Raw genomic sequence first — 26,362 nt, 5'->3', positions numbered from 1 at the left:
CCATCAAGTTGCTAGTACAGAAAGAGGTATAAGAACTTTGCTCCCTAAGTGTGTGGAAGAAAACCATGGTGGCGTGATTTCATAGACCTCAGAAATGAATGATCGTGTAGGATAACTATATAGAATTTTCGATACGCTGATGGTATTTTAGGTCCAGTGATATTCCTCTAAGCACAAACTGATTTGTTAATACTAAAATGTGGCACAAATTGCACTTTAAAAAATCGGTTGAGAATCACTGTTTTATTTGTGTACCTTAATGAGTGCAGTACATGATTCCCTCACTATTCTTATTACTTAAAAGCATACATTTCATAAAGCAACCCTCTTAAACGTTTACTTTCTTCATAACCTTCTGGTCATTTCTCTCTTAAGAAACTTCAAATGATTTTCTATTTCTTTTTTGGAAAATGTGCAGAGGTTTTAGGTTAACATTTCAGAAATTTCAAGCTTTTATGCCGTCCTGTGTTTTCTGCACAGTGGCTGGCTGGCCTCTCAGAGTAGCCAATGAATTGCTTCAGTCTGCGCTGCCCACCTAGGCACCGCCATCTTTAGTCATGCTATTTTCCCAGTAAGTCAGAACTGAACTTCTTCAAGTTCCAGTTAAAAGTCGTTCTCAGTGCTAGCCTGGAGTGCTCTCTCCCAGACTTTCCCTCACTTCCTCTTTCTTTCCATGCCCAGTCAAGGTCTGACTGATTACTTTTTTCTTCTGTTAGTTTCTTTTCTTCTAGTTTACCTCTATTTCTTCTTCTTGCTCCTTTTCTTCCCTTTCCCCTTTCCCTTTCACCATCACCACCACCTCTTCCCCTTCTTCCTCTTCTCCCCTTCCTCCTCAATTTCCTCCTCCTTCTTCCTTCTTTTTCCTCTTCCTCTTCCCCTTCTTTCTTCTTCATATTTCTTATTTCTGTACTTGGAATTGAACCCAGGAGCACTCTACCTCTGACATATATTCCTAGCCCTTTTGATTTTATTTTTTGAAACAGAGTCTCAGAACTTGTGGTGTTCCTACTTCAGACTCCAGGTTAGCTGGAATTACAGGGGTGCACCACCATGCCCAGCTACTTCTATTGATGTTTTAAAGTGTATCTCTTTAGCTACAGGTAGTTTAAAAGTGTTCATCTTCATGATGGTGGTTCCTAACTTCCTGCTTACTTTACTTAACACAGTGGCCTTGGCTGTCGATATATGCTAGTTCATTAATCAGTCAGGCATTCCATTTGCTCATTAATTCATTCATCCAGTACTTTGAGCAACAGATTGCTTCTTGTGCCAAATGTTATGCAGTTATTGGATAAACTATTTAAAACAAATGCAAAAATAACACAAAGAAAAGAAATGTCTTGTGACATCAATAAAATCTGTAGTGTATTTGACCAAAATAAAATAAATGAACTTGGATGAGAAGACAGTATGCTATAATGTCTATGGTATCATTGATTCTGTAAATTACAAAGTGTTTTTCTTCTTTCTTCCCTTTTTATTTTTGTTTTTGTTTTGCAGGGTTAATATATTTAGCAAGTGAGAGAATACAGAAACCAATGTCATTTCTGTAGATATCAATGACATTAGATTTCAAATGCAGAATTTTAATTGCAGAATTACTCTAAAGGAATAATATCAGGGAGAAAATGGATTTTAAATGTCTTAAGTGATTAGAACTTTGTAGAAAAGAGTATTGATGTTGGAGAAATTATGTAGAATACAGAAATTAGTGTCATAAATCTCTTTTGATCCTCATTACCAGTTTCAACCTGTTGCAAACATAGCCACTTTAGGTGTCTAATATTTCAAATTGGCAATAACATTCAAATTTTAAATATTATATGATTATATGATAAGTAAATCTACTTAATGAAGACTAATAGTAATAAAATTAATTACTTGTCTAATTTTCTTCCTTATTTACATTATCATATCTTTTCAAAATAATAAACCTGATTGATTTTGAGTATCTCCTCTTTCTCCTTAATTCTGAACATCCTCTGGTATAACAATAATGTCTCTTAAAAAGATCTAAATTTGTTTTGTTATTATAAATATGATGATTCCATAAATTGTGATTTACAAAAAGAAAATAATCTGAGGTAGATTTTTAAAATTTTTTAGTTTGTTATGAAATATGAGAGAAAACAACTTAGATATAAAGTTGGAGATAACAAAATCACCAATAACCCCATACTGAAATACCAATTACTAAATTTGTTAGTTCCTTTCCTTCTTGTTTCTATGTAATGGATTTATGTGCCATGTTGCATAATATGACCTTTATCACCATAATATCCTTTTATTTTTTCTATCATTCCCTTACTTTTTATTCAGTAATAAAGATAAACTGGATAAACTATCATCAGATCTATAGAATTTTACTCCATCTTAAATAATACACACTATTCCATTTGAAAACACAGCCCCTATTCAAAATGTGAATATTCAGTGTAATACAGTAAATGGAATCCTGAAGTTCCTTTGCCACTAATTATCTACATTCCTGATTCAGGTTTCACTTCAGTTAAGAGTTCCATAGCGGGCATGGGGAGAAGAAAATCTTCTCATTTTCTCCCCCAATAGCTTTTATATCTTAAGACCCTCAGGCACTGACTTGGAGGAAACAAGGAAAGGAAGAAATATGCCCTTGAAAGGGTGTCAATAAAAGCAAGATCTAGGCTCCCTGCACTCCAATGGAGATCTTAAGACTGACCCCTCTCTCCTGTACCTCCCTTGACCAGAGTTGAAGGAGCACACTTCTGTCTCTGGAAGTCACTTGGGAATCTTCTTTAAGCCCTGAATTTCACTTTATTTCTTGGTGCTAATTTGGCTCCACCATTCTCAGAACCCATAAATTATTTCAGACTGACTTTTTCCTTGTTGGCTAACATCTAGTTTATTGGCAACTTTCATGCATTTACCTTCTATCTCCAGAAAAGTTCTGTTTGTACAGATCAATTCCTACAAGGCTGTACTGTCTTAGCTCTAACCTCAAAGATGTTGGGAGCATTTATTTTCTTATATAAATTTCCGAATTTTGCTTTAGGATGGGCCCTAAAAGTAGGAAAACTAGGTCATCATTTAAAGTCTAAATTTATATTTTCTTTTCACTTACATGTTGATAATAGGTTTTTTCCCTCATTTCCCCACATTGTAATTTGTTTGACTTACATTTGTTTAGATTGCTCTCTGATTGAGATAATTTTATTTTAAAAAAAGGAAATCAAGCTCTCTTTGATTTTGTGATTATCTTTACTAAGGAAGTCATTGGCATGCAAACAACAGATAATATTCTCTATTCCAAAGTTTTTAAAAATTTCTTAAAAATTCCTTTCCCTCTCCTTGAGTGAAACCAAGCTCTCCTTGTTCTCCTTCACGTTTTTTGCTTCTTTTACATCTCTCCCATCTGACTTTAATAGTTAAATGTTGGACTCCCTTGATGTTCTGTTTCAGGTCTACTTTCTGTTTCTGAGGGTGAATCTCATTCATTCCTACGAATTCAGTTGCTATCTGTTGGACAATTGGCAAATTTATATCTCCATTGCTGAGTTTTCTCATGATTCTATTTAATGCCTTTTCCTGACCAATCATAGATCCAAAATTTAAATGATGATCCCCTCCTCACCCCAACTTGCTTTTCCTCCAGTGTTTGAATATTCAGTGTAATACAGTAAATGGAATACTGAAGTATCTCAGCCAACAGCTCAACAAACAACTCCTAGTATATATGGGATTTGTATTTGATTCTTTGCTCACTCTTAGTCTCTGGATTCAACCAATCACCAAGCATTGACTTTATCTGTTTCTGCAGCCCATTAATTTCTTTTATTTCCACCATACTACCTCCTTTTAATACCATTATTTACCTGGTGTCATCTTGTAGCCTCAATGAACTTAATCTAGTCATTCTTTCACTTTAAACATAATACTCTACACTAAAATCAGAGACTTTAAAAAATGAAATTTGAATATTTCATTCCTCTAACAATCTTCAGTTATCCTCTGTTTTCACTAGAATAAAGTCATAATTATTAAAGTTGCCCATGATATGGTAAAAGCGAATGGGATAAATCATTTTTTCTCCCACTTATTTCCTCATAAGATCCATTCCACTTATAGTGGCCTTTCTGGTTTGTGCAATTTCTAGTTTCCAGGCTTTTACATGCACTACTGCCTCTTGTAAATCACATACTACTTGCCTCTTCCCATCCTCCCACACTCTACATACACACTGCCACTCTGCCTGGTAATACCACCCATGTGCAGCTTCCTTACGGGAGACTTCAGGATTTCAGATAGGTTTGCTCTTGCCACTAATGACATCCATGGCTCCCTGTACCTCCTACTTCTATCAGTCTGTTCAGTGTGCCCCTAATGCTGACTTCAAGGATATAGACCATGTGTTTTTTTCACCACTCTGTCCAACAGGTAGAACAATGCCTAACACAGAGTAAGTACTCAAATATGTATTATAAAAACAAAATTTTAATAAAATTATAATTCAAAGTCAATATCCTGTAATAGGTCAAAGAAAACCACTTGGTCCAGTTATACAGGAGCATATAGAAAGCTTCCAGAAGAGAGTTTTTGGAGCTCTATAGATATTTTGTATCGAATGACTAGTGAGGTTTATTTTTTCATTACTTATTTTTTATTTTTTACAGACTGCATTTTGATTCATTGTACACAAATGGGGTACACCATTTTGTTTCTATGGTTGTACACAATGTAGATTCATACCATCCGTGTAATCATACATGTACATGGGGTAATGATGTCTGTCTCATTCTACCATTTTTCATACCCTCTCATTTCCTTCTAGGCAATCTAAAGTTCCTCCATTCTTCTCTCACTCCCCACCCTCCCACCCCCATTATATATCATCATCCACTTCTCAGGGAAAACATTCCGCTTATTTCATTTAGCATGATATTCTCCAATTCCTTTCACTTATTTGCAAAAAGTATTGATGCTAGAAGAATTCAAGTACAACTCTAGTACCCTTTCTAGTAAGTTCACTCCTCACACAACCATATTTAATGGGTCCCTTTATGTTTAACTATTACTGTTCTTACATAATTAGAGAAATAGGTATGAGAAGGAAAAGAACACAATATTTCACTCACGCACTTCTGGGTAGAAGAATTTAAGTATTCAATTTTATTCTTTATACTGTTGGTATGTTACATATGATTATACATGTACTTACTTTTATAATCATGAAATGTCACTTCAGATATAAATAATTATTAAACAAAAGGCTGGATCAAGCAAAAATTTACGTGAATCTAACTATTTCTTATTAAATGTTATAATTTCACCACTTTTTTTTTTAATCTGAAGTTTTCCATTATCCATTCCCAAGATGATCTAGGAGATAACACAAGAAATTTAGAAATCTGTTTTTCCATTCATGCTATCATGAATTGGAGAAATTAGAACTTGATCTACAGACATGTATTAGAAGTTAGGAAATAATGGCTGCCAGAGACTATCATCCCTGAGAAAGAAGAATCCAAAACTATCCCAACTTTTTTTTTTTTTTTCATATATACTACTGGATATATGTTATTAAATGTAATGCATGTTTAAAAGTAACACATGTTTGAAAGCCATGGAAAAATTCTGTAATGGAGATATAAATTTGGTAACTGTCCATATGCAGACAATAACTGAATTCACCAGTATCGATGAGATACTCTCTCACAGATAGAAAACTGGTCTTCTGTAACAACACTTAAAAACACAATGATATCGTCAAGTTAGATGTTCCCCAAATTAGAAGGTAAACTTCCAAATTACATTTAAAAATCTCACCCAGGCTGATGTCTGCAACCACTAATAACTAAGATATTTGCAATTCCTAAAAAAGAAACATGAGATACAAAACTGATTTCTGTAAGCTTTGCAATTCATATAGATCAACAATGAAGAAGAAAGCGGGGCATATAGCAAACATTCTCTGCTTTCTTAAGTAAAATTCTATCTGGTTATATAGCAGTCATCTTTGGTAGATAATAAGATGACTGTTATATAAGAGAATATTATTTTAGTATTCACTTGTTCTATTTGAATACAACTTGTTTAAATATTCATGGAAAATATCAAATCATTTGTATTTTCAAGTTAAGTCATATTCAAGGATGAACATCTGTGCCATTGTCATTCTCTATTCATAAACAGAATTCTGATCATTAGAAAGATAATAATGTCGATCACCATTATTAGCTATGAGAATTAGAGCACTGATCTCTTTTGTTTTCAGTTATTAAAATGGATTGGTAAGACAGTCAGGCTATCTCGTTTCTTCATAAGAGTTATTGACTTGGGGATGGTATAACCTGAGTCAACTGGACAGCTCTTCATGATCCCTAGAGCTGTAGATTCAACTGTGCAAACAAGTCTCAGTCTTTTGGTCAAAGTAAAGCTCTCAGATGTTGCTGGAAATGCTGGGGAAGAGGTTATTCATCTCTTTCTCGCTCATTTTGAACCAGGAAGCATGTAGTTCTAGAGATTCCTGACTATTACCTTTACTTCTCAATGTAGCCTCTATAGGATAAGACAAAATCAAAAGGGAGTAAAAATAAAGAGGTAGAAATAAATGAGTTTTTTGGTAACATTGCTGATCTATCAGATGGCATGTTGTCTAAAGTCCCACCTCAAGACCTATGTTTCCATGAGCATAAAACTTGTCATTTTTATTAGGCAGTTTGAATAACATAACTTGTTATTTGCATCAAAAGCAAATGAAAGAACGAAAGTTATCTTCGACTTTGATAAGTAGTAATTTTACAGGGTAGAATACAAATGCATTTTTCACCTGAATAAAACTAGTAGTAAAACAGATGTATATAGGATTCTTATCAGATGAGCTCAGACAGTACATATACACTTAGCAAGAATGGTAGGCATATCAAATACTTCTCAAATTGAAATCAGTCACCCATAGTTTATGTCATTTGCTCAGTTGATCTTAACAGGTAACCAATGTAACTATAAACTCCCACTTATAATTATATTCCATAACTTGTGTTTTAAGAGAAAAAATTTCAAATATTCATGACTTTTCATTTCTATTTTTCATGAAGAAGGAATAATGGCAGAAAATAAGAATACAAAAATAAAAACAAAATGTTTTCAAACCAAGTATAATTTGTAGGCTTCCACTGAAGTATGATTTTTTAAAAAGGTGAGGAAGAGTGCTTACAAGGAGGCAATATTTCAAAGAGTATTCTCACCTGGAGCATTCTCTCTCAAGTTGAATTAGAATTAGCAGCAAGAAAAATCATCCAAAAATGATAATTCTGAGAAGTGAAAAGGTAAACAATTTTAGCTACTCCATGTAAACCCTGCCTATTTAAAGAGCTCGAATAAGTCCCAGGGGTCTGTTGGATATAAAGTCACTTTGCCTTACCTAAAGCTGCAGAGATTTTGTTCCGAGGATGCTTGACCATCTTATCCAAAATGCTTTATGAAGAAGGCAGTCATCAAGAGCTTTTAGGGAATAGATTTTCAATGTGCACTATGCCTTTGTACTTCTGCATGAAGTGTGTGTTTGTGTGTATGTATATCTTGTATGTATGTGTAAGAGAGAGAGTGGATAGGTAGGTATGTAAATAGTTGTATAAATTGAGCACTAAACAGAATGAATGAATTTCCTAAATAATTATTCATTGCACTTAACTTGCTAAAAAATCCACTGCAAATTATTATGAAATTATAGTTGATAATTGTTTTGGAAATAAAAGATGAAATATAATAAAATATATATAAGAATGAAAAAAATAATTCATCATGTGGACTGACACAGTAAGCAATGTACTAGGAGTTAAAGGGATTGAGAAGGTTTCTTCCTTTGTGAATATACATGGACTGCCAAGATGGCTAAACTTCTTATTTTTACTTATTTCAATTGGTTCTCTTCCATAAATTGCTCCTGAAAAATGCCTGGAAAGAAAGTAGGTAAAGGTAAATATAACCAGAAGTGTGAATTATGGTAAGCAATGACAGAAAAGAAACACCTCCCTAGTGCCACTTATAATTGTGTTTGTCTTACGTAAATGGAAATTGCAGCATGTATGATATTTCAATTCTTTACTGTATTTTTCCCAACACTGTTAATCACTAATTCTTAATATTTTGAAACTGTGATTCAAAAAAATGTCAAAATTCTGGATTCTTCTCCCTTTTGTCATCTATAAAAGTCTTTATGTCATTTTAAGTGAATATTGGGGGAAGGGGACATTATTGAAAAAACATAATTGACCACATAAAAAATTTTGCTTAGTTTCCATTAGAGAGTCCACACTGTAATACCAGAACTAGCATGCAGATAGCATTTATTGGTGTAACAATAAAGTGTCTAACCTTTAGTATGTACTAAATACTTTGCCAGATGTTGAGGATAAAGCACTAAGTAATATATGATATTTGACTTTGAAAGGCCCATGCTCAAGCTGGGCATGGTGGCACAGGCCTCTGGTCCTAGTGACTTTCAGAGGCTGAGGCAGGAAGATTGAACGTTCAAAGCCAGCTTTAGCAATTTAGTGAGGTCCTAAGCAACTTAGGGAGATCTTGTCTAAAAATAAAAGGGGTTGAGGATGTAGCTCAGTGATAAAGAACCCAGGGATTCAATCCCAGTTTAAAAAATAAAAATAAGAAAGGCCTATAGTCTAGAATGTGATAATGTATAATAGAAACAAGGACAGATGTTTCTATAAATTCAATAGTGACAATGACAGTTCTCATTAGAAAAGTATTTTCTACCTGACTCTAAAATACCAAATAGAGATTTTCCAGGAGGATAGAGGGAGAGTCTGAGGTAATGGAAAGTTCATTCTCGAGAAAAGATTAAGTCTAGAAGCCATAACTAACTAATGGTCAAGTGTTATGGTTTGGATGTGAGGTATTCCCCAAAAACTCAAATGTGAGACAGTGCAAGAAGGTACAGAGGAGAAATGATTGGGTTGTAAGGGTCTTAAACCAATCAGTAAATTAATCCCCTGATAGGGATTAATTGAGTGGTAATTGAAGTGGCAGAGTGTGGCTGGAGGAGGTGGTAACTGGGTCATGGCTTTGGGGTATATATTTGTATCTGAAGACTGGAGACCTCTCTCTCTCTGCTTCCTGATCTTCACGTGAGCTGCTTCCCTCTGCCATACTCTTCTGCAATGATGTTCTGCCTCACCTGGAGTCGGCCTTCTATGGAGTAAGACCTCTGAAACCATGAGCCCTCAAATAAACTTTTCCTCCTTTAAAATTGTTCTGGTCAGATCCTTAGTCACATCAGTGAAACAACTGACTAAGACATCAAGAACCCACTATCTGTGCTCACAGGACATTGTCAGTATTTCTCACACAGCTATGAAATAAAATTGAGCCATCCACCTGTATCTTAGTGACAATTCTGTCAGGTCAGGGGATCAAGGATTTTAGTTAATTATTTCTGCCACTGAGTTTTTAATTTACAAATGGTAGCTGTTGACATAGAAATGGAAGATATAATTTAGATGGAACATGTAATGTGAAAATTGAAGTGTCAAGGACAGAGCTATGGAAGCGCTAACAGAAATGGTGAACAAGAGGTCAAGGAAAAAGTTTCGAGAGGAAGAGGTGAAGTGTCAAATGTGCAGAAAAGTCAAATGATAGAGGCTAAAGAGAAGTGTTTGATAATTAGAAAATCACTGGAGTGGTACTGCGGTTTAGGGGCTTGAAGAGGAAATGGAGGTGAAGAAATGAACCAACTGATCATTTCTCTCTCTTGAAACTTGTATGTTACACACACACAGAGAGAGAGAGAGAGAGAGAGAGAGAGAGAGAGAGAGAGAGAGAGAGAGAGAGAGGCAAATCATTAGGTAGAGCCAACATAGAGGTTGCTAAATGAAAAACAATTGATACTAACAAGAGACTGTGAGAATAAAAAAAGCAAAGATTTGAAAATATTTGAAATCAGTACAAGTGAAATGACTAGGATCCAAGATGGCAGACTAGAGAGAAGTTGCATTCCTTGTCACTCTGTGACTCAGATTCATGCAGAGGAAATACTGTTTCTCTGCAAGACAGTCTCTGTCCACCCATCCCCTGCTGTTTACCCTCCATTTGTCCACCATGATTGCAGCATCTGCCAGAATATCACCTGCTAGCATATCTTCTGCCTTTTGAGTGCTGATCGCTCAATGACTGCCACTTATTATCAGCCATTTGCCTGTTTGCCTGCCTCTTGCCTGCACTTCACCCAACTTTCACTGATTCAATGCTCCCCTGCTGAAAGCCCGCCACCAACCTGCAGACTGCCACCACACTGCCAGTGGATAGCGTGCTGCCCACTGTTGCCTGAAAGTCTGTTGTCACAGTACGTGCAGGTTGGGTTACACACAGGCACCACAATCATGGGACATGAGCCAAGGCCTGCAAATTTGCCACTGCCACAGCCACCATCTCAGGGTGCAACCACCTTACTGTTTATATCACAGGCCAGGCTCTGTAGATATATTGGGGTACCTGTAGGTCTGGTTGCACCTGAGGTCTTTCTGCTGGGTGTGCTACTGGCCGTCTTCTAGCTGCCTCTTTGCAGGGTTGCTCCTTTGTGTGAATGCATCCCTGGTGGTCTCTCTGCAAGTCGAAAGGGCATTGAGATCTTAGGATTGCAGCAAGGCAAAGCCTGGGGAAGTTGAATTCCAAGTCCATCAAATTGCAGCTGCATTTACATGGACCAGTCTGGGTCTGGCAATCCTGTGGAAAGCCAGAGACTAGGGGCAATTGCCTGAAGGTAGCACAGGTTGAAGAAACTGGAGAAAACTGAACTGTCTCCAACTTAGTGAGTCCTGAAGTGCACAGGGACAGAAGGGGCCAGTTATACCAGGTGGGGAGACAGGAAGAGGGTGTAAGGGCATCTCGTTATGGGCTCACACACCCAACTGGTCCTGGAACCCCTGGACTGGAGGTAACATCAAGCTTCAGATAACTCCACCTATTGCCAGACAAGGAAAGCTCAGAAAATTTTAAGCCAACAGATGCAATCATTCAATTTTCCGTTGAGATGTTCCTCTTTTTTTTTAACCCTCTGTCTCACATCTCTACCATCTTTGAATCCAAATATTTTTCATGCATCAAATTATTGAGCAATGGAATGTCTGAATAATATATTACAGTTTTGTGTATTCTTATATTTTAACTTTTCAAAAAAAATCTGTATATATTTTTTCTCTCACCTGTCTCCCTGAATTCTCTTCCTTGCTTCTCTCATACAAATAGCCAACACCTATTAATTCCTTCCTCATTTGTACTATAAATTCTTACCTCTAACTTCTCTTCCTCTTCCTCATAAACATCACATCTTACACTACTTCTGTCCCCTCATTGCCTATCATTTGAAACAGTAAACCCTTTTAGAAAACTTACTGTTTATATCATAGAGAATAATTGAATACTTCATTTCTGTTTATTGCAATAAAACTGAAATCACCTTAGTAGGAGCCGTTTTGTCTAAGGTGGTATATTGTTTGCCTTGGGTGCTGTTAATATTGGTCCCCCACTTATAAGTGAGGTACTAGAAGCCTTTAGGGACTCTATAAGACTAAAGGGTAGAATCTGTACTGCCTCAGATCCATACCACTAGATGAAAAGACCATAAACAACATGAAAAAAAAAAAAAAGAGAACAAAGCACCTCAAAACAACTAAGGCATTCTAACAATAGAATCCATAGACAGCACAGTAGAAAAAATGTTAAGAGAAAGAGTTTAGAGAATACATAGTTAGATTGATCTTCTAGATGAAGGATGGAATGGAGAGAAAATACAAGAAGTGAAAGATCACTTCAATAAAGAGGCAGAGATTATAAAAAGGAATCAAGCAGAAATCCTCAAAAGGAAGGAAACCATAAACCAAATTAAAAATTTAATGGAAAGTATCACCAATAGACTAGACCACTTGGAAGACAGAACCTTAGGCAATGAAGACAAAATATATATTCTTGAAAATAAAGTTGACCTCTTAGAGAAGATAGTAAAATACCATGAACAGAACTTCCAAGAAATATGGGAAAACATGAAATGACCAAATTTAATCTTTATCAGAAGAGATGAAGGTGTGGAGATACAAACCAAAGGAATGCACAACGTTTTCAATGACATAATATCAGAAAACTTCCCAAATCTTAAGAATAAAATGGAAAATCAAGTACAAGAGTCTTCTAGGATCCCAAATACACAAAATTACAGCAGACCCACACCAAGGCCAATTATAATGAAAACAGCTAACATACAGAATAAGGAGAGAATTTTAAAGGCTGCGAGAGAAAAAATCAAATTACACATAGCGAGAAGCCAATTTGGTTCAGCTGATTTCTCAACCTAGAGTCTAAACACCAAGAGGTCCTGGAATAACATATCAACCTCTGAAAGAAGACGAATGCCAACCAAGAATTTTATATCCAGCAAAATTAAGCTTCAGATTTGAAGATGAAATAAAAACCTTCCATGATAATCAAAAATTAAAAGAATTCACAACTAGAAAGCCTGCACTATAGAACATTCTCAGCAAAATATTTCATGAGGAGGAAATGAATTTAAAAAAAAAAAAAAAAAACAATAAAAACCAGCAAACGGTGGAACTACACTAAAGGAAAGGTCAGTCAAAAGAGAAAGTCAAGTTAAGAAACAAAACTAAACCAAATGACTGGGAATACAAATCATATCTCAATAATAACACTGGATATTAATGATCTAAACTGATCAATGAAAAGATGTAGACTGACAGATTAGATTAAGCAAAAGTACCCAACAAATGCTGTCTTCAAGAGACTTACCTCCTAGGAAAAGACATCCTTAGACTGAAGGTGAATGGGATAAAACATATCACTCACATGGACTGTGTAAACAAGCAGGGGTTTCCATCCTCATATTGGACAAAGTGGACTTCAAACCAAAGTTAGTCAGAAGGGATAAAGAACAACATTTCATACTGCTTCAGGGAATTATACATCAACAAGATGTAACAATTAATGGAGCATCTACATACATCAAACAAACCCTTTTCAATTTAAAGAATGAAATAGACCACAACACAATAATGTTAGATGACTTTAAAATGCCTCTCTCATCACTAGATAGATCTTCCAAACAAGAACTAAACAAAAATACTATAGAATTAAATAATACAATCAATGACTTAGACATAACAGACAGATATAAAGTATTTCATCCATAATTGAGCAAATATATTTTCTTCTAGCAGCACATGGATCCTTCTCTAAAATAGACCATATGTTATGCCACAAAGCATCTCTCAGCAAATACAAACAAATAGAAATACTACCCTGTATTCTATCAGATCATAACAGAATGAAACTAGAAATCAACAATAAAATAAAAAGTAGATGCTACTTCAACACCTGGAGACTAAATAATATACTACTAAATGATGTGTGGATAGCAGAAGACATGAGGGAGGAGATAAAAAAAAATTCTTAGAGGTAAACAAGAACACTGATATCACATATCAAAATTTCTGGGACATTATGAAAGCAGTACTAAGAGAAAAAAATCATTGCACTGAACTCATTCAATAAAAGAATAAAAAGCCAAAAAATAAATGACCTAATATTACATCTCAAAGTCCTAGAAAAAGAAGAAGAGATCAACACCAAAAGCAGCAGAAGACAGTAAATAATTAAAATCAGAGCTGTAATCAATGAAATTGAAACAAAAGGAAAATTTTTAAAAAATTGACAAAACAAAAAGTTGGTTCTTTGAAAAAATAAAATAAAATTGATAAACCCTTAGACACAAACAAAGAGAAAGAGAGAGAAAACTCAAATTACTAAAATTGAGGATGAAAATGGAAACATCATGGTGGACACCACTGAAATATAGTAGATAATTAGAAACTATTTTGAAAATTTATACTCAAATAATTTAGAAATCTCAAAGACATTGACAAATTTCTAGAGATATATGATCTACCCAAACTGAAGCAAGAGAAAATATATAATTTAAACAGATCAATTTCAAGCAATGAAATTAGAAGATGCCATCAAAAACCCACCAACCAAAAAAGCCCAGGACCAGATGAATTCTCAGCCAGTTTTTACAAGACCTTCGAAGAATTTATGCCAATACTCCTCAAAGTATTACATGAAATAAAAATGGGGAACCCTTCCCAACTCATTCTATGAGACTAGTATCACCCTGATACCTAAATCAGACAGACATATCAAGGAAAGAAAACTTCAGACCAATATCCCTGATGAACATATATGCAAAAATTCTCAATAAAATTCTGGCAAATTGCATACAAAAACATATTAAAAAGATAGTGCACTATGAGTAGGTGGGTATCATCCCAGGGATGCAAGTTTCTTTCAATGTATGGAAATCAATAAAAGTAATACATAACATCAATAGACTTAAAAACAAGAATCATATAATTATCTCAAGAGACACAGAAAAAGCATTTGACAAAATACAGCACCCCTTCATGTTCAAGACACTAGAAAAACTAGGGATAGTAAGAACATACCTCAACATTGTAAAAGCTATCTATGCTAAGTCCAAGGCCAAAATCATTCTAAATGGAGAAAAATTGAAAGCATTCCCTCTAAAAACTGGAACAAGACAGGGATGCCCTCTTTCACCTCTTCTATTCAACATAGTCCTTAAAAGTAGCTAGAGCAATCAGACAGACAAAAGAAATTAAAGGGATACAAATAGGAAAAGAATAACTCAAACTATCACTCTTTGCCCAAGACATGATTTAATATTTAGAAGATCCAAAAAAAAAAATTCCACAAGAAAACTTCTAGAACTCATAAATGAATTCAGCAAAGTAGCAGGAAATAAAATCAGTACCCATAAATCAAATGCATTTCTATACATAAGTAATGAATCCACTGTAAGAGAAATTAGAAAAACTACCCCATTCACAATAGCCTCAAAAAAATAAAATACTTGGGAATCAGTCTAACAAAAGAGGTGAAAGACCTCGACAATGAAAACTACAGAACACTAAGAAAGAAATTGAATAAGACCTTAGAAGATGGAAAGATCTTCCATATTCTTGGATAGGCAGAATTAATATTGTCAAAATGGCTATACTTGCAAAAGCAAATTGGTACAACCACTATGGAAAGCCGTATGATGATTCCTCAGGACACTTGGAATGGAACCACCATTTGACCCAGCAATCCCACTCCTCAGTTTATACCCAAAGGACTTAAAATCAGTATACTACAGTGACACAGCCACATCAATGCTTGTAGTGGCTCAATTCACAATAGATAGACTATGGAACCAACCTAGATACCCTTCTAAAATATGAATAGACAAAGAAAATGTGGTACATGTACACAATGGAATATTATTCAGCCTTAAAGTAGAATGAGATTCTGGCATTTTCAGGTATGGATGGAATTGGAGACTATCATGCTAGGTGAAATAAACCAATCCCTCAAAACCAAAGGCCAAATGTTTTCTCTGATAAGTGGATGCTGATCTATAGTGGGGGTGTGTAGGCAAGAACAAAGAAACTTTGGATTATGCAGAGGGGAATGAGGGCAGGGGTGGAGCGGTGGGGATGGGAAGGACAGTAGATTGAGAAAGACTTATTATCCTATATACATGTATGATTATACTACTGGAGTGACTCAGCTTCATGCACAGCCAGAGGAATGAGAAGTTATGCTCCATTTGTGTACAGTGTGTCAAAATACATTCTACTATCATGTGTAACCAATTAGAACAAATAAAAAAATTTTAAAAAAAGAACAAGTGGAAATGAACTGAACTCTGTTTAATTAACTGCTCACCTTGCACAAACCAGTACGCATCTGAGTCCTGGTGTTCACTGAAGAACAATAGAAATGGAAATATCTGTCCCATACAATTCATATGATCATTTATACATATAATAATATATGTGAATATAGTTAGAAATCAAATTAATGATTAGTTTTCAATCACATTAGACCTCTATAAAAGAAAAAATAAATTATAGATATATTGATGACCAGATCAAAAGAAAAGTTAACTCCTGTAAGTACAATTTGTGGTTCTGCCAAATTATAACTTTTGATCTACTGCCTATCTGAGATATATTTTTATACCATAAGATAGACTGTCTATAGTACTATCAATTCAAATTCATCTTTCACTTGATAACTATGATAAATGATGTTCCATTACAATAATTGTCTATTTTGGCAAAAGCTGAAACTGCAAATAAGTACAATGCAAACTTAATTTTTCTGTTTAAAGTCTCACTGTCAGCTCAAGGTTCTTTTGGGAGGCCATATGGGCTGGTTTATTGCTTGGATGCAGTTTATAAATATGAATGAATAAATAATTGGGGGGATTCTGCAAAGTCAAATTAAGTTGGATGTAATGTCAAGTAAACAGCAGACACATCATTTTTTTAAAGAAGGAAATAAGGATTTGTTATGTTTGAGGGAAACAATTCCTTGATTATATTTCACTGGATATATAAAAATGCTTTTATCAACTATATTTCAGATCTGTCACTTATTTAAGGAGTATTGCTTTGTTGCGACAATAAATAAATAAGATATAAAATTAATCAGTTTGCTGTAAGCTATTATGCTTTTATTATGCCTAATATATCTTATTTAGTCTGTTAAATATTCATAACCAAAAGTTGTGCTGTACTGTTATTCTTTCCTAAAAAAAAGTTTGAGATAGAGAACAAGGATAGATGTCAGTTTCTTTATCTGTGAGGTATTTAAAACAAGTTGGCTAGATATTTTAAAACAAAGTTAAGGAGAAATAAAATAGAACAAATAATCTGTATCTGTTCTGTGCAGGTACAAATATATCACAAAGAAACCTACTTTCATGTATAAGTATAACTCAACGATAAAAATACATACAAAAACTAAAATTTAATTTGTGCAGAGGAGCAGTATGGCCAATTGATACACAGTAGTGATTACAAAGCATGTCTTTGGAAAATGGGAGAACATACACAAAATAGGAAATCATATAACAATGTTTTTTCATTAAATTAAAAATACTCAAGAAAAAACAGTATTGGGAGCATATTATATTAAAGCATAATGTTGCATAATTTTAGTAGTGAGTTTGTCTCTATACTTCATTCACTCAATGTTACTAAGAAGGAATGTTACAGTGATCTTTTGATGGACCTTTACTTTTTTACACATTTTGATATCATAAAATCCTTACCAGTTTTACTTAAAAATATTTCCTATTTCTAATTCAGACAGTTGCCCATCATGATGAATTGTCAGTCCTTATAACATCATCATCACCAACATTATCACTATTATTAAGGAGGTAGTATACTTAAAGGAAACATTTAGATTTAGGATGTATATTTAGTTATATTACTTCACTGACGTAGCAAAAGTCCACAGAATGGATGGGAATACCATTTTTCACCTTTTGTAAATTGGAGCGCTACCACTGACAGCATCAAGTTGTGTACCTTGCATATTACAAGAGTCAGAAGATTCAATGTGGCTTTTAAAATAAAGATGTTATGTTCCTCTGTAGACTATAGTTGATGGTTCACATTTGTTAAGTGTTTACACCTAACACAACTCTTTCTTAAGAAGATCTAATTCAGCTCTCTGTAATATACCTAAAAAGTATGAATTCTTTTGTAGACAAGTATGAGGAATCTGAATAAAGGATAATGTGGAGTTAATGGTGGGGGTGACTCACTAAAGGGTGCCAGGAGCTTTCTCTTGATTACCATGCATAGTTTCATTACATAGAACAACCCAAATATATCATGAATACTTTGATCCCTTCTGCTAACTTTATCTCCTTTTAAAAAAATTTGTTCCAATTAGTTATACATGATAGTAGAATGCATTTTGACACAATGTACACAAATGGAGCACAACTTCTCCTTCCTCTGGATGTACATGGTGCAGAGTCACACCAGTAGTGTATATATGTATATAGGATGATAAGGTATATGTATACTGGGTAATAATATAAAGGGTAATAAGGTCCGTCTCATTTCACCATCCTTCCCACCTCCACAGCCCCTCTGCTCCACCATTCCCCTCTGCCCAATTTAAAGTTCCTCCATTCTTCCCTACCACTCCTCCCATTATGGATCAGCATCCACTTATCAGAGAAAACATTTGGTCTTTGGTTTTTAGGGTTTGGCTTACTTCACTTAGCATGATATTTTCCAGCTCCATCCTTTTACCTGCAAATGTCATAATTCCATTATTCTTTAGGGCTGAGTAATATTCCATTGTGTATATATGCCACATTTTCTTTACCCATTCATCTTTTGAAGGTTGGTTCCATAGTTTATCGATTGTGAACTGAATTGCTATAAACATTGATGTCACTGTGTCACTGTAGTATGCTGATTTTAAGTCCTTTGGGTATAAACTGAGGAGTGGGATAAGCTGGGTCAAATGGCGGTTCCATCCCAAGTTTCCTGAGGAATTTCCATACTGCTTTCCACAGTGGTCCTTCTGCTAACTTTAAATGACATTCACAATTGGATCTACTTACATATATGGTTTTTAAAATAAACCCGTAGAGTAGTTCTGCTTCCATATAATATGTAGAAATTCTCAGAACTGACTTCTTAACACAAAGAAAAAGTTGAGTAATCTGCAAGCTCACAACTTTTTGTCAGCCCATTGATATTGCAAGGTGACTCTGCAAAATAAATTCCAAAAAGTGACAAGCTTCTTCTAGGAAAAACAGGACACACCATCTTCTCCTTTAGAGGAGCAGCTGTTATAAACATGAGTAAGCAGAAAACAGGTTAGAATGTACTCGTTTCTTAGAAATAATATGTGGACCATCATGGCAGTTTAGGACATGGTGTCCTCCCATATCCAGGCAGATGTGTTTCAAGACATGTAGTGTGTACCTGAAAGTACAGGCGGCACTGCATATACACACCCCATATATACAGTACTCTGCTTGTTTCCTATACATACATAGTATCATAAAGTATCAATTATAAGTTGGGTATGATAAAAAATTGACAATAATAATTAAACAACTATGTTAATATACTGGGATAAGACACTTGGGTGTGTGGTCTCTTTCCCTCAAAATAGCTCATGTGCTAAACCCTTCCTCTCAGGAGGCTATGAGATAATAATGCCTATAATAAGGAAATGAGGTGAATGATATTTTGATGTCCTTCTGGGTAAGTGTGGACCTGATGACACATCAAAAAGAAGAACACTGGCTTCTTTCTTCCTAGATTGTCAAGCATTGATGATATTAATCGTTGACTGTCACCATTGGTTTGGGAAGAGCTCTTTTTATTATTACTATTTTTACAAATTTTTTTATAAAAACATCAAAATCAAAAGTTGTCAATTGTTTCTTTTTCATTTATCCAAATGTTGCAGGTGAGATTTTAATCCATTGGTGCTCATGCAGGTGATTTTTTTTCAGGGAGGGGCATATATGGAATTGAACTCAGAGGCACTCCAACATTGAACCACATCCCTGTCCTATTTTTACAAAGAGACAGGGTTTCACTGGGTTGCTTAGTGCCTTGCTTTTGCTGAGGCTGGCTTAGAACTCATGATCCTCCTGCCTCAGCCTCCCGAGCCCTGGGATTTCTGGCATGTGCCACTGCACCCAGCTCATGCAAGTTATTTTAACGCTGTGTTTCATCCAAGGAAAATATTCCATAACTTTTACTTTGTCCTTTCATATCTGTGCAATTCAAAATACTTTGACTAATTTCGATATGTTCTACATTGCTGGATCTGTTTCAGTTTCTCTTTATTCTTTTCTCCACTCTCTCTTTCTCCCTTCATTCTTTCTTTTCTTTCTCTCCCTCCCTTCTTTTCCTCCCTTCCTTCCTTCCTTCCTTCCTTCCTTCCTTCCTTCCTTCCTTCCTTCCTTCCTTCCTTCCTTCCTTCCTTCCTACCTTCCTTCCTCTCTCTCTCTCTTTCTTTCTTTCCCTCATCTTTCCCTATCTCTGTAGATCATTCAACATGTTCTTCCAATTTCACTTTATAAGTTCTTCCTGCAGGCACTAATAGTCTGATTTTGATTCTTGCATTGCAGCTTTGATGAGGTCATCAGGTTAGCCTTAGTGATTGATTTCTAGCATTGCATTGTGTCCAGCTTGGGTTCTGTATCAACTGCTACTCCACTGGGATCAAATAGTGATTGTATGTACAGGAGACCTTGGCCAATTGAATAATGCCCTGGTAAAGACACTGACGCACTGAGTCTGCATTTGGGGCTAAAAATATAATCTTGACATTTAATTTTCATAGATTTGCACTCAGGATGCTTAAGGGCATTGACTGTTAATAGTATAACTTTAGATTTCAACCCTGCCTCTTCCAAGGATTTTTAAATTTTGGGTAGAAGCATTGGTAAAGCCATGGCCACCACCCGTACTTCTGATTATGTTGGTAGATCACTGGCAGATAATTTTTTTACTTTGTTGTTGAGAGTATATATACAACTTCACTATCTCTGTTTTCTATACTTCTGGATATTCCATTTGTCTTTTCATTTTTTATGCCCTGGTATCTCCTTTAGACTATTCTGCTTGTAGGTTCTAGTTGGCATCTTGTTTCAGAAGAGACTGGATCCATCACAGCTGAAGGCTTTCTTTGGATGCTAGCTCCTCCTTAATCAGCTTTTCCAAGTCTGCCAGAAATGTGCTTCTTTATTAGCAGATGTAGCCTTTATAATAATTTTTATATTTTTTCAGTTAAATCCTGTTCCTCAATCTGTGCAATCATCCCTTATTTTTAGTAAATGGCTTGATATCAATCATTTCAGCAGATACTCAGCCAAAGTCTTTTTATATAGTCTCAATGCTTTCTGGCCATCAATTTGAACATATTTGTTGTTCATGTCTTCCACCCACAAATTAAAAGCTTTTCAGTTTAAACAATTACCACATACTGTGGCTTTAACTTCTGCAGTCTGAGGTGTGAAAGCTACATTAGCATAAATTCCTTCTCTCTACTGTTTCACATATAAAAGACTCATTTTAACTGTAAATTTTAGCAACTTCAGCATATGTTTTTTTTTAAGTTGATAACTTTTGCCTTTTTACATAAAGGAAGCACTTTACCACTTTTTATTGTCATATCCAATGCACCCTTACGCTTGTTCTTTAAGGTCATTATTTAGTAAAATAGAGGTTACTCTAACATGAGCTCTGAGATATCCCAACAGTTATCTGATAATTGGGACTTCTACTATGTGACTCATAGGTAGCACATGCATCATGAATACATTGGACAAAGGGATGATTCGCATCCCAGGTGGGATAGTGTGACAGCACAGAGTTTAATCATGCTACTAGGAAGGGTCTGCAATTTAAAATACATAAATTTTTGAATTCTGGATTTTCAGATTGCTATTAACTGCAAGGAACTGACACTGGGAAGTGAAACTGGGTAAGGGGAGGTGGGTGCTATTGCATCTGGAGGCTCCTGATACAAAGGACACTGGGATTGGGAATAGGGTAGGATACTTGATACAGTTCCCCACTAGTGGCTCACAAGGATGACAACCTGCTTTCTTTTCAAATCTTTATGTCAAAGAATGAAAAAGTCACTGGGGGGAAGTAAGGAAAGTTTTCCAACTTTGGGGCCTGGGCACTGACTCTAAGGCAGGAACAGAAACAAAGCCTTACTCCCCATGAGCTGGAGTGGCAAATGCTTGTTTTCTGCCCCAAGTGTCACACCAGGTCACCAAAAACAGCAGCCTACTGCCGGGAGAGGGACAGAAAAGCTTCTGGCCACTGGTCCCAGGAAAAGGTACCATGAGACTGTGGAAGAGTAGAGGACAAATCTCTCTGCTCCTGAGGGAGAAACAGAAAAACTTCATGAGCCCAGGATGGACCCAGCACAACACAAATCACAGTCTATAACCAGCAGGAGAAGGGAGGGCAAAAATCACTCTTCCTCTCAAGAGATCCCCCACTAAAAAGACAGTTTGACTGCCATGTGAGGTGAGGAAAAACACTTGCAAAACCAACTCCAAAGTCCACACGCACTAGATCACCCAATGACTGAGGCTGCAGCAAGACAGTTAAGAAATCCTGGGGCTAGGGAGATAGCTCAGTCAGTAGAGTGCTTGCCTTGCAATCCCAAGGCCCTGGGTTTGATCCCCAACACCTGGGGGAAAAAAAAAGGACAGAAGAAATCCTGCTCCAACATGAGCCTTGTACCAAGTAACCAGAGACTAGTCTAGAGTTGAGGTGAGGCAAGCTTGCAGAGACCCCCTCCTACCATGAACCAGACATGGTGAGACTCCTAGAATCCAAAGGTGCGTGAGATCATGGAAAAAAATTGTTGGCCACTTCACTGTTCACACTGGGCATAAAGAAAAAGCATCCTGAATACTGGAAGAATTTCAAGTGTGGGGAGTTGTTCAAATAATTAGAGCAACAGCATAACCAAACCAGTTCAGCTTCTGACTACACTGTCACAATCCCCACATTAATGCCCATTTCCAGGTATAAATACTATTTGCTTCTTTTTCATATGATGTTTTTACACTCAACAGGTAGTGAGAAATAAATGAAAATTCATATACTATAAGAAAATTATAACTTGTCAAGAGAGAAAGTAGTAGATACAACCAAGAGATGACATAGATATTTGAACTGTCAGACGGGAAATTTAATGTTACTAAGGTTAATAGGTTAAATAACGAAGTGAAAAATGTGGACTAAATTCATCAACAGACAGAACTTTCAATAGTTGTATAATACTTTAAAAAGTCAAATAAATGATTTTACTTTCCTTCTAGCTGTTTTCAAGACTTACCATTTTCTTTAGTTTTCAGAAATTTGATTTTATGATTTTTCTAGCTGTGGCTTTCTTTGAGTTCAGCTGAATCTGAAAATTTATGTTTTTCACCAAATTTGAGCAATTTGTTTTGTTGAATCTTTTCCTGCCCCAGCATCTTTTCTCTTTCTTTCTGAGACTCTAATATATATTTTATGCCTTTTATAAATATAGTACTAGGAACTGAACTCAGAGCCTTGAGCATCTTAGGCAAACATTCTACCCTAAGATACCCCTGATCCCTATATTTTATACCACTTGATAGTGTCTCTCAGATACCTGAGGATCTGTTGACATACTTAAATATCTCAACATATAAATATTTAAATATCTTTCTTTTATTCATGATACTTTCTGCTGCTCTGTGTTCAAATTTAGGGTAACTGCTCTTAATTAATTTATTAATTTCTTTTTCTGTATAGTTTTTATTTCTCTTGAGAATTTTCTCTTTTTTAAACTTGCACACATTTAACTTTACTTCTTGAAGCATCCTTAATAGCAACTTTAAAGTTGTTATTGGTAGTTACCATCGGTTAATTTTCCTCTTATTTGAAAATTGGTCACATTTTTTCCTCATTCTCAACATGCAAAGCAATTTGGGATTACACCCTGGACACTATGAATAACTATTGGCTCTCAGATCTCATTATAATTGTATCAAGAGTGGTAATTTCCATTATTTCTGTTGTTATTAGGCAATCAATCTGATTAGCGTTAGAACAAAAGTTCTATCTCATTTTATGTGAATAATGGTTATAACATCAAATCTGTTTTGAAATTTAACATCAGTCAGTGTGTCTATTTTTCACACATTGAATTAAGAGGTTAGTCTGAGATTTGTGCTGTGGTTTCAATAATATTTTATTTCTTAAAGTATTAGCTACATACCTGTCTGGGTTTCTATCATGTTTGATCAGCTCAAGGATAAGACACAAATTTGTGCAGATCCACATACAGAATTCATATGTATGAATAGTCCTTAAGTAGTTCTTTTATGAAATTTTAAGCAAACTCCTCATTAGGTAACAACACACATGAACACACACTCATACACATTTTGTTATGTAGATTTTATGTTTCCATGCTTCCTTTGACCACAGTATTCTGTCCTGAATCTCAGATGTGAATTCTTTTAGAATTTACCTGGCTAGGCCAATATGTTCACAATGTCATTGTGACTCAGTTCCCCCTGTAAGTGTGAGCCAAGAATTGAATGAACAAGTCAACTGACCTTTCTATGCAAGTCACTTCTCAAGTTTCCATTAGTCTCCAAAAATGGCCTGCTTATTGAATTTCCAGAATTCTCAGAACAGTTACTGTTTATATTTTTTCCAGAGTGTTTAGATAATTATAGAGGAAGAGATAGGCTCTGTTGAACTTACACCACCATTGTGAGACTACAATTATGCATATTAAATGTCTGCTTTAGTGAAGAAGAAATTTTTAAAAATCATTGAACTAATACTCAATTTCAAAGCTGTATAAAGGGGAGAAAATTAATATCAAAACAAGTAGCAGGTATAAACAACAGTAATAGGATGAATAAAAATGGAAAACAGAAAAACAATAAAGAGAAATTATTTAAACCAAAATTGTTAATTTGAAAATATTTAAAGTTAATTAGCTAGACTGGGCAGAAAACATGAGAGAGGATATGCACTACCAGTTTCAGAAATGAATGACTCTCACTACAAATTTCCAAGACATTAAAAAAATAATAAGGGGACACTTTTAAAAATTGTAATGTAAATTGGACAATATATATAGTACCAAAATTCTTTGAGACATGAAAATAATTTGCTCAAAAAATACATTAACTGAATTACACAATGCCCATTACGGAATAGAATTTTCAGGAGCAAACATTTCAACAAGGTATCTTTGGATTCAAATGACCTCCCATGAAAATTCTTCCTACTGTGTAAGGAAGGAATAGATCTGATTGAATGTGAACACTTCCTAAAAAGAGATGAGGGGAGAACATTATCAACTAATTTTATTAGGTCCAATAGTATGCTGATACCAAAAGTAGGAAAAGGAATCCCATAGGAATAAAACTACAGACAAAAAACCTGTGGACAAAGAACTGAGACTCTTTAATAAAATGTTAGCAAATTCAATTATGCAAGATTTAGCAAGGATAGTACATTATGTTCTAATGGGATTCACCAGAGGAGTGTGAGACTGGTATGATAAATAACAACCAATACATTTTATCATATCACAGACCAGGAAACAAAAAACAACTAATCATCATCCCAATAGATGCAGAGAAAACATTTTACAAATTCACTTCCATTCTTGATTAAAATGCTCATAAGCAAGAATAAAAAGTTTCTCAACCTGCAAGAGATTTTCCAAACTCAATAGCTGCTCTACATAATGGTATAAATCGAGTGCTTTCAATCTCAAATCAGGAACAAAGTAACAATGTCAGTTTTTGACTTCCATGCATTGTTTCACTGGAGGGTCTAGCATCAGCGAATAAGGCAAAGCAAAACAAAACAAAAGAAACTTAAAAAGCAATAAAAACAGAAAAATACTTATATAGAAGGAAAAAATAACATTACCTTACTTACAAAGGATGGGAATGTCTACACTGAAGATACGGAAGAATGTACAAAAACAGTCTTCCAGAAATAAGTAGTGAATTTAAGAAAATTGCAGAATATGACCCTGAAAAAGAAAAATCAGTCTTCTTTATATATACTGTAACATGAAATTGGAAATGGAAAAACTTTGAATATTATATAAAAGTCTCAAGAACCTTAAATGCTAATAATTTATATGCATGATTTATATGATATTAAAACAATTGCTAGAAAATATATGAAAAAATAAATATATGAAGAGATCTAGAGTCTTCAACATTTGGAAGATGATATATTCAGATACCAAGTCTTCAATGTAGATGAAATATAACCTGATCACAATTCAAATGTGGTGTTTTAGTATGATGCAATCGTGAGTGACTCTTTTTTAACACTTCAGAAGAGGACCAGTGTAATAGCATTTGAAGAAAATTTGATATTTATTTACTCTGTGCAAGAGGAATTTTAAATACGTGAATTCCTATCCATGAATATCTACTTAAACATGGGGCAACTTTTTCTGGCACAGCCATTCCGTGCTTTATAAGATGCTTTACATTCTTTCCAAGATTCAGCAGAATACTACTCAAACATTGCATCAAAAACCAAAAATACAAAACCCCCACAAAACGAAACAAGTTAGACTCTTTTCCGAAATATCCCCTATGAGATGATATTGTCATAACTGAAAAATCACTAAAACTTGAGGTTATCGGATATAGTAGTTTAATGAATTCCGTAGCCCTCAATCTAATATCTGCTGTTTGTATAAGTCAGTTCTCTCATCTGCAAAAACAGGATAATAAGAGTACTCACTTTATACTGATTTCATATTATGGCTATTAATTCAAACAAAATGATTCTTTACACAATGATTAAAACATTGTACATTTTTAACAAATGTTAGTTATGACTTTTACAGATAGTCAATCTTTTTTGTTTATTCATGAAAGTATTTAGTGGATGGTGTTATCAGAAGCCCTCAT

Source organism: Sciurus vulgaris (genome assembly GCF_902686455.1).
Source record: "Sciurus vulgaris genome assembly, chromosome: 7".
Classification (NCBI taxonomy): Eukaryota; Metazoa; Chordata; class Mammalia; order Rodentia; family Sciuridae; genus Sciurus; species Sciurus vulgaris.
This window is presented reverse-complemented; position numbering follows the sequence as displayed.